The 9,935-nt window shown below is 30.3% G+C and overlaps 1 protein-coding gene across 1 annotated transcript in view; it reads right to left on the bottom strand.

Moving 5' to 3' along the window:
* Positions 1 to 9,935, bottom strand: part of LOC108574588 — a 36,381-nt gene that overhangs the window by 9,439 nt on the left and 17,007 nt on the right. The gene's annotated exons all lie outside the window — the stretch shown is intronic.

Genomic DNA, 9,935 nt, shown 5'->3' with positions numbered 1-9,935 from the left:
ATTCATAGTGCTAATGTTATTATATTAATAGATATCTCTGTTAGAAAATAATTAATGTATATTCTTAGTACGAAAAGAAAAATCGTATGGTCTTTGTTTAAATAATTTTTGCAAGTACAAATTGTAAAGTAACAAGTAAGAATTTCGTGTTCTATAAAATTTTTATATGTGTATGTTGCATAAGATTTTTGTACAAACTATCGTACCATAATGTATGATTATTTCTTATGCTTCGTTAAAATATTTTTTATTTGAAAGTTTTATTCATTCTAATGAAACTGAAAACAAAATTAACGTGATTTTTGTGGAACACTATTAGAAAATAATTCGAATACTGAATAATTCAGATTATGGGGGATGTGTAATAGTAAATAGAAGTTGATATCGAAAAAAATGTACCGGATAAAAATTGAACAAGACACTATTTCGTTAGAAGTGAAATTTTTTCATCAAGACATGTGCATAGAAAAAGCACCATTAGGCACTTTTCAACAATTCAATAATTCTTTCTGTGCGATCAAAATAAGATGTTTAAAAATAGTAAATGCGAAGTCACCGTACCTTTATTTTCTTCTAAACCATACACATATCTACTTGTTTTTTTCTGTTTTTTTTTTTCCTTTTTATGAAACATGATTTATTTAAGTGGAGATTGTAATAAAGCGATTTTTTTTTTGTTCAACCAGTTCATTTTGTTATTTTTGTATCGTTAGCATTTTTAAGCTAAAGCGTTGATTTTCACTAGCAACATTTTACGTCATATCAAGCTTTTATTATAAAAGTTAAAGCGTGTCCAATCGCATATTTTCCCATAGACAATTTTCAAGGTAATTTTGAATCTTTTAAATTTCAAATTTTGTCTGACAATGTAAAATAGATATATTTTTTTTTTCGTCGACGTTAAGTACAATAAATTTTTCATAAACAATTTAAAAGATTCATAATCAATAATTGCTTAAAATGTTGAAAATCAGCTTATCATTGGTTTAGAAATGATTTATTCGTTGAACATAGGACAATATTTATAATCTCCTAATATTTTATCAAGTTAATGCAAAAGTTCGTGCACTTTTAGTTCTTTTCTTTTTTTTTATCCTTGCGTTATAAAAAATATGTGACAGAATGATAAGAAGAACATTCTTAATTACAAAGAACGCAATCTCCGTCATATTATGGATAATTAAATCAGCTACTTCAATCATCCAGAGAATAAGATTGCTTCGAATTTATTTTATACCAAATTACCTCTTCTACTTCGTCTCTAAGTTTCGAAGTTTTTCGTGTATTTCAAAAACCGAAAGAAAAATATCAAAAAGTTCTAACTTACCGACTAGTACCATATCGCAAAGATCGCGTTGTACACTTTGAAATATAGAATCAAGTCGAATAATTGGTTTACTCTTGGAACCTGTGTCACCGATAATTGAAATTTATTCTGGTAAAAAATTTTCCGCTTACCATTTTTTTCTCTTCATTTCGAAGATCCTTCATATTTTTTTCTGTCATCTCTGAATCTCTTTAAGCATTTCAGAATTGTCTCCATGATCGAATTCGAATTTTTTAAAACTGTACACGTGACCCTTTAGGGTCAACCTAATATTATTATATATCATTAACTTATTCAGCGTCACATTAATAGCTATGTACACTTCTGTTAAAAGCACATGAAAAATCAAGATTAAAAAATAGCAAAAGAAAAATTATATACTCTTGACGGAAAGTGAGCTCTTTTGTAAAATATTCACATTATTTACACGATATTCCTGTTTTGTTGCAAAAAACTCTCAGGTTTAGTTAAAGTGCCTTAACAAAATCTTTATCTGTTTACTCTGTTTTACGAATCTGCTTTTTTTTTCTAGAGTCACCTCAGCTACCCCCCATTTCCGGGTGTTCGAGGAGTTACGGGACACCCTGTATATGTATATATATGCAAGGACATGTCAATGTGTTATATTATTGTTAAACATATAAGTTGGATATATCATACAGAGCTATTAAAAAAATATTACACTTTCATAGTATAATCAACATTGACTCCTTTGAACAATATCTTTATTCACATATTTTAGTAGATCATTGTAATATTTAGTACTTTCAATATATTGCAAAGACAGTACAATAGGTCCATAAGAGCAAGTGACATGTATTAAAAAAGCATGCGAAAAATGTCGTTATTTGTATTATTGAAATTTTAGGTTATGTTACATATCAAATTTGTCAAACATGAAAACATTGGTCCTATTGAATTCAGTGCAATATACGCTTTACAGAGTGTATTCAATAAATGGGGTTCTAAGCTAAGAAACAAAATGATTCTTCACACTTTCATAAAAACATTAACTGAAACGAAAATTTTAGTCAAATTGTTCAAATAGTTCTAATATACTGTACTTAAAGGTTCTCACATTTTATAATACTTTCGTATTTTCACATTTTCAAATCTTCATTTAAACTTAACACGACTGATATTATAAAAATCATTTTTACAATATCAGTTTATGTATTATTGCAACAAATATTACGACAACATTTTATATACTTGGAATGAAAACCACGCTTGAAAACAATTGCACACAAAAACGAAAATGTAATGCATGTATTTACATGATGTTAAAGATGTCTGCTATTAATGGCCAATGGTTGCATGAAATTATTTAGAATCATTTTACGTTTGGATAAAAAATTTCTAACGCATTAAACACAATATACCATAAAAAGCATTCTATAATTGGATTTTTTATAAGTGATTACACAACATAAATCACTGTATGTTAGACGTCTATGTACATATACAAACATGTCCGTGTTCACAAAAATAATGAAATTAACGAAAGAGAATAATGCTTACGATAGCTGTAGACGGTCTTCATCTACAAAGTTCTAGAGAAACTAAAAATCTGTCATGCATTTTACCAAAATGAAGTGTGCAAAAGGTACAAGCGTCAAAAAAGTGAACAGTCTATCGTTACTTTGCAGTTGCAACTGTTTAAAATGAAATAAGTAAGACGCAATTAGATGCGCGTGTTATGAGGTTATGAAAAATATGATTACTACTGCACACACAGAGCATAAGTGAGTGCATGAAACATTTAATTTCAAACATTATATATACTCATTACAGATATTCATTGTAAACAATTATCAATATATAAAGACGATAAAATAACTGATAGAGTAAAAGTATGCCATATGGATTTCATTGAAATTAAATGTAACAAATTCCACATTAAGTTACTCAGTAAGAAAACATTGTATACTTTATTCTTGTTTAAATTTTCAATCACCTTAACTCCCTAGCAAAATATATAATTACTCTATTGAAGCAAGAGTTGCTTTTATACAATTATAAGAATTAAAAATAATTCTTTTTGTATATAAAAATTTTATCTAAAAATGTTGAAAATGAAGCTTGAAAATGTTCAATTATCCATAGTTCAATACAAGTAAATAATACATGTATAGTGATACTTTTTAAATGATGATTTTTTTTTCACGTGATCATTATTTTCCAGTGTGAAATATGTAATGAAATATTGAAAATGTTTAAGTAAATTATTTGTACTAATCAGTTTTAATTGGGAAGAATTTTTTACAATATACTACGTTTTTCATATTGTTACATATAGGCTGGGAAACATAAATGGGCACACATAAATATTTTAGCTGTTTATAGAACTACGAAAAAATTGTTTGGAAAAAAAAATCATTTCAAAGTCATCGGTGTTTCTTCAGTTTCTTCCGTTCTGCACATAATAACACTAATCAAATAAATATGTGATGATAATCGAAATAAATATGAAGTGAAAATATCTTGAAATTAAATGATCAGAATGGTTTGTTAAGGTTGTTCAATTTGTGTTTTTACGTTCTATAAAAATATAGAAAAAAGTATACCATAACACCAATGACCTTGAATTCTCGAAAAAAAAAACCTTGAAGAGATATTTTTTTTTATCATTGTGTTTATCTCTTCGAACAGTTTAATTTTGCCCTAAACAGTTTTTTCATATATCTATAAATAGCTGAAATATTTAGGCGTGCGCATTCACGTGTCTCGCCCTTTATACTGCATTTCATAATTATAAGAGAATCTAAAAGGTTTTCACTCTTGCACGTTACGATTAAACTTGAATAAAAAGAAGATTGCAATATAAAAATATACGTAGAAAAAATTCAGTTCCTCAACAAAAAGAAGTAATACACGTATATATTTTTATGTAAAAATAAATTAAAATCTGTTTTTATGCTGTTTCATAACGATAAAATCAATATCATAATACATCTTATTAAACAAAAATTAAATTGAAAATACAATAAAGTGAAATCATCACAATAACTTAATAACACACATAACCCTCTTAAATCTCAACAAGTTTAAATATACAATTTTGCATATTTGCCATAAAATTTTATCGTATCGTTTCCTATATCTTATTCCATTCGAAGAATGGATTTTTTAGAATTTGTAGAAAAATTCCGATATAACAAAAAGTAAAGAAGGAGAATCAAAGAGAAAACTTTTTACACCTTATCCTAGTACATATGTATACACAGTACATATTCATTAATACGAAAAATCTGAGAAAAGTTCCGTGACTTCTGCTTTGTTATAAAGAAGCTAAAATGTAGTTTGCGCGTATAAATATTCGTAAAGATTACAACAAGGTATTGCGTATTAGATTTTATTTTTAGTTTTTCATTGGTGTCTTTTGGTGAGAATAAATGTAGATGACCCTGTAGGGCCTCTCAATGCTCTCTTAAACAGGCCTGAGTAGGGTATGGACATCTGGCTGTTGCTCTTGAACAGTGCTGTGGTTAAAGCTAGGTCTAAGTGACGTCACAGTCGTTAAAACGGTGTGGGGGACAAGGGTTGTGTTGCAAGTGTAGGTTCGTAGGTAGACATGTGTTAGTACGTCCGTGAGGCCTTTCGTATACCATCGGTTACTTTTTTTTATCATGTACCCTATAAAAGAATATAGGCTGCATTTTCGATGAACGAAAAAAGTTACCGTGCGGACACAGGCAAATAATTTACTTTTGAAATTAAACGTTACGTCGTAGATATCGATCTTATATCTAGCATTGTGTATTATATTGTACAGAGACATCTTTCAATGAATAATTGAAACAATTCGTATTACAATATTGCTGTTCATATAAACAGAGTGAAAAAGATAGGATTCATACGAAATACGGAGGCAGTCGTGAAGGAGTAGTAAACTTTTCAAACATCAACCTACTTTTCTTCCATATTTGAAGGGTACAAGGATGTTTGCTCTATGGAAATTAAAAAAGGGAGCACGGAGATAACGATATATCACACGATATTTCTATTTGAAAATTTTTGAAGGTCACAACTTTTTAATTATAAGGAAAAGAAATCACATTCGTTTAACAGATCTAAAAGTAACATTGGATTTAGGTGGTCCGGGTGAATTTTGTGGTGCAGCGTGCACAGCGCGGACGCTCGCTCGCGTCACACTGAAAGCAGTCTTAGATACTATAAGAAAAGATAAAAGAATTATTAATCAAATATATTAGTATGATAAAGTCTTTTCAAGTTGATACTAATGCAGTATGTGTTAATAAATGATTCTCCTTCTTAATCATATTTTTTATTTCTATTGGCAAATTTATTACTTTTAAGGGGGTATATGTTTAAAAAACGATAAATGCAATTTAAGTAACCGGTTGCTTCAATCGTATCTTTTTTATAGTGTTATAAAAGGACTGTTTACAAATTAATTTGTTCTTAAAAAAAATGTTAAATATGTAACAGTAAGTGACTTAAATGTGAAGTTTCAATTTTTAATATTAACTTGCGTATAAATTAGTACGAAATAGGAAGGACAACAACATATTTTAAATGATATGATTCTGACAACTTTTCTCTATCTATATTATGTAATTATGTTACATAAAATATTTTTTACTGCATGAGCTGCAAGCACTTCCTAATAAGCTATGGGACAGACCTGTCTGTAGTACGTTGATAAATATAACTCGATGCATTCAGCGTCTAGCAACAATAATAATCTACCTAAATAAAATTTTCTATTTACGATACTCCTCTTTTGAAACCATTCAAAACGTGTTTGAAACATTTCTGATATCACTAAAAATAAAAGAGATATTTAGGTGTTGGGTGTTAGTTGAGACACCCTGTATAGTCAAATTGTTTTCTTCTACCGATCACGATCTTCTCGTTACCTTATATCCTTCTATTTTCGAAGCACAGTTTTCATTCTTACACCGGGCGATCGCTACTCATTCATACAGTGGTGGCCCATCACAGGGCAGTTGCCCGTGGGGGCAACTTTACTGCCCGTCGATCACCGTGTGCTCGGGCCCGTCTAAAAACTACTCTACGGGTAACTGGCTGCTCTGCCTTATCGATCATCAACTATATTAGGTGAACAAATTAATTCGGTGCCTTTGATCACAAAGTCTTGACTTTATCGACTTAACACCGTCATATTTTTTAACTCTTTGCGGTCTAACCCCGGGATATTCTCGGCAAGGCGTTTTTACCGTTTGGTTTTGCAGAAACGAAAAAAAAAAATAATATTCACACAGCTTAAACAAACTCACTTGAATAAAATTTATACGTTTTTTAGGCAATAATTTTTACGTTTTTTAGACAGGCTATCATGCCTGCGGGAAATGCAACCGCAAAGAGTTAATAGAGGAAATTCATCCGAAAAAAGTCTTCCAAAATGATAGAGATTATTTCGAACGATAAAATTCTGTTTGGTTTGTTCCAAATAAACATTCAAGTTCTTGAAAGAAGGCACCGAATTAATTTGTACACATAATATTTGAGATTTTCAAAAGGGACCCTAATTTTTTTCTTTAATCAAACATTGGTGGTAATAATCTACTTTTAAGGTAGAATGCCCTCCTTGTCCTTGGACGGCTCTCCCTGGCCCTCAAGCATAGTGGCTACACCGGGAAGTCCCAGTCTGTAGGGTAATATAGCATGGTGCCTTAGGAAAAAGTTAGGACCAAAGGTGAGTGGTGATTTCAAATTGGATTAATTGCACCTGTATCATGTAGTTTTATGACACGTTAATTGCAACTAAGTGGGCAGAAATAATGCACAGTTAAACCATGTGGACTGTAGAAACGCAGAGAATTTTTGGATTTGGGCTTAAAGAGCATCGAATGAAGAAGAAATCATTGAAGAAAAATCACTCAAAAATAGCACGGCTACGCATTCGTGTCTTAACAATCACTTATCAATAAAAACAGTGAACAATGTTCACATTAATGTAGTAACTATTGCATAGTTTCGAGATCGCAAAATTAATGCCTCAGAGTGGGCGGTATATTCTTCCAACTAAAATTTGATGGAAAATAAGCAATATCAGAACGTATCAGAATTAAAAATTGTAGTTAGACAGCATGGAATGTTGTATAACAAGAAGCACAATAAAATTTGATCGCAAGTATGAAGAATTGAATATATAAACTTGTTGAAAATTGGGAAGACATAAATGTTATTACTGTTATTGTAATGATTTCGTTCCATTGAATTTTCAGTTTAAATATTTGTTTGAAATAGCATACAAACAAATTTTTTTAATCAATTTTTACACACAAATGTGTATATTATTTATTTCCGTCGAGGAACAGAATTTTTCTGCGTGTTTATTATGACACAATCCTGTTTTTGTCTCTTTAAATTCAGTTTTAATATTCTTTTGGATGGTTATCATAATTATGAAATGCAGCGTATATAAATTTATCAAAATTTCAAAGAAGAATGGATAATTTAAGACGTTCCGAACCATGTTTACCACCAGTGGTAAAAAAAAGCCCAAAGAAAATGCGCACAAAAGTATATTAAAATAACACATTTTTCTATAATTAAATAGTTCAATCTGTCTTTTCAACTTTGTTTCAAAATTTTGCCAAAGCTTGTATTTTTCCCGTAGCACGAAACGTGTTAATGAAGTACCATTACTACCATAACAATTAAAATATACAAAATAAAAATCCCAAGATTTTATAACTTTTTAAAAGTTTCAATAGATTTATATAACTGATTGAAATATTTTAAAAGTAAGTTTAAATAAGTTATAAACTTATTATATTATTTGTTTTTAAAAATCTTATACACACAAGGTGTCTCTGAATTAGTGGTATAACCTGTAAAAAGGATGAATCTACATGGAAAAAGTAAATCGAAAATGTAGAGTTACATTTTTCCATACAAAGCTCCATTTCAGAAAAAATCGAAGCTGAAGATTCTTGGAATATCCATGGACTTAGATAACATTCAGATTTATCACATTGGACAGTGAAGGATAAACAATGAAATAAAAGTCAGAAAAATATTCCTACAGGATCGGTCATAATGGTAAAACAGCTTAACCACGACGATCCTTAAATCGATTTTTATCGAGGAATTTTATCCACGTTAGGTCTTTTGTGTACCGTGAGGAGAATACCAGTACAGAACATCAAAGAGAAAATGATTCCAGCATTCTTCAGTTCAACATCGATTTATTCAGAAATTAAAAAAAAAAATGTTTACTTTATATTTTCGACTTATTTTTTTATATAGATTCACACCTTTTCGGATTATATCACCAGTTCGGAGACACCCTGTATAGTGTACATATACTTTTCACTATCTTTGTTAATATATTGAAGGGATGATTTCAAAAACCATTCTAACGAGACGAAAATCAAGACTGACAAAATTGTGTGCGAGGCTTCGTTAATTATTTATTAACAATTAAAAACTACGCCTGCAGCAGGCAACTTTCGTACCCCGGTGTAGGCTAGGCTGCCACGCAACCCCTTGATCGGTGCTGTACCAAGCGAAGAAAGACACGCTTACTTAACAGTAGAAAACATGACACATGGACCGACACAATTTTACGAACATTTTATAATGAAAGTCACAATTTTCATAATTTCATCGTGAATCGTAGAGCGACATTGAACCCCTGTCCCTGTGCATTTTTGTGAATAAACAGGTTTAATGTCTTTCTACGATTCACGAAATTGCTCGCAAATTCTGTCTGCCTATATGACAGTTTCTACTGCCGAGTAAGCGTGTCTGTCTTCACTTGATGCAACACTGACCGCGCCGTTGCGCGGCAGCCCGGCGTACACCGGTGCACGGAAGTTGCCTGCTGCAGGCGCAAATAATTAACGAAGCCTCGCACGCAATTTTGTCAGTCTTCATTTTCATCTTACAATAGCTTCCGGAATCACCCCTCAAATTTATTAACGAAAGTAGCCGAAAATCCTGTATGTCTAATATCCTTTCTATGATACAACTTTTATAATATATGTACATCTCATGCTAGAATAAAAGTATTTGATTACCAAAATAGAATCTATTCATAACGTCTATTTCATAACGTATACTGGGTAATATAGCTAACACTGGAATCTGAGATTTCTCTGTTATTTTTTTTGACGATACGAAGAAATGTGCAAGGAAAAAAATTTGGGTTAAACAGGTCATATATTATGTTACAGAATTTTTTTTTCTGTTATGTTTTGCAATAAACAAAGTTAATATGGTCGTCGAAAATCGACATATTAGTCACAGATAAATTTTTCTACTTATTCGTTACAATAGGACAGTAATAATAAATATATCATCCCATTTAAGAAAATGTTAATAACTGTGAAGTTTCGAGACAGTTGTTTGTCGTAATGTTTGCCGATATATTACAAAAATTTTTCACTTTTACATTTTTTCGTATTATTAAAAACAGTGAAGAAATTTTAGATTCAAATGTTTTCTGACTCGTCCTGTGCACACGTATAAATATTTGAAATATATACAAATAATAACAGATACATTTTAACTAAAAAGTAAGAAATGACAATAATGTTATGAAAATATTACGGAAATAACTACAGGTAGTACACAAAATACATTATAAAATAAATTATATTTCATATAGTTT

This window comes from Habropoda laboriosa, unplaced genomic scaffold (assembly GCF_001263275.1).
Source record: "Habropoda laboriosa isolate 0110345459 unplaced genomic scaffold, ASM126327v1 scaffold175, whole genome shotgun sequence".
In the NCBI taxonomy this organism is placed as follows: Eukaryota; Metazoa; Arthropoda; class Insecta; order Hymenoptera; family Apidae; genus Habropoda; species Habropoda laboriosa.
This window is presented reverse-complemented; position numbering and strand designations above follow the sequence as displayed.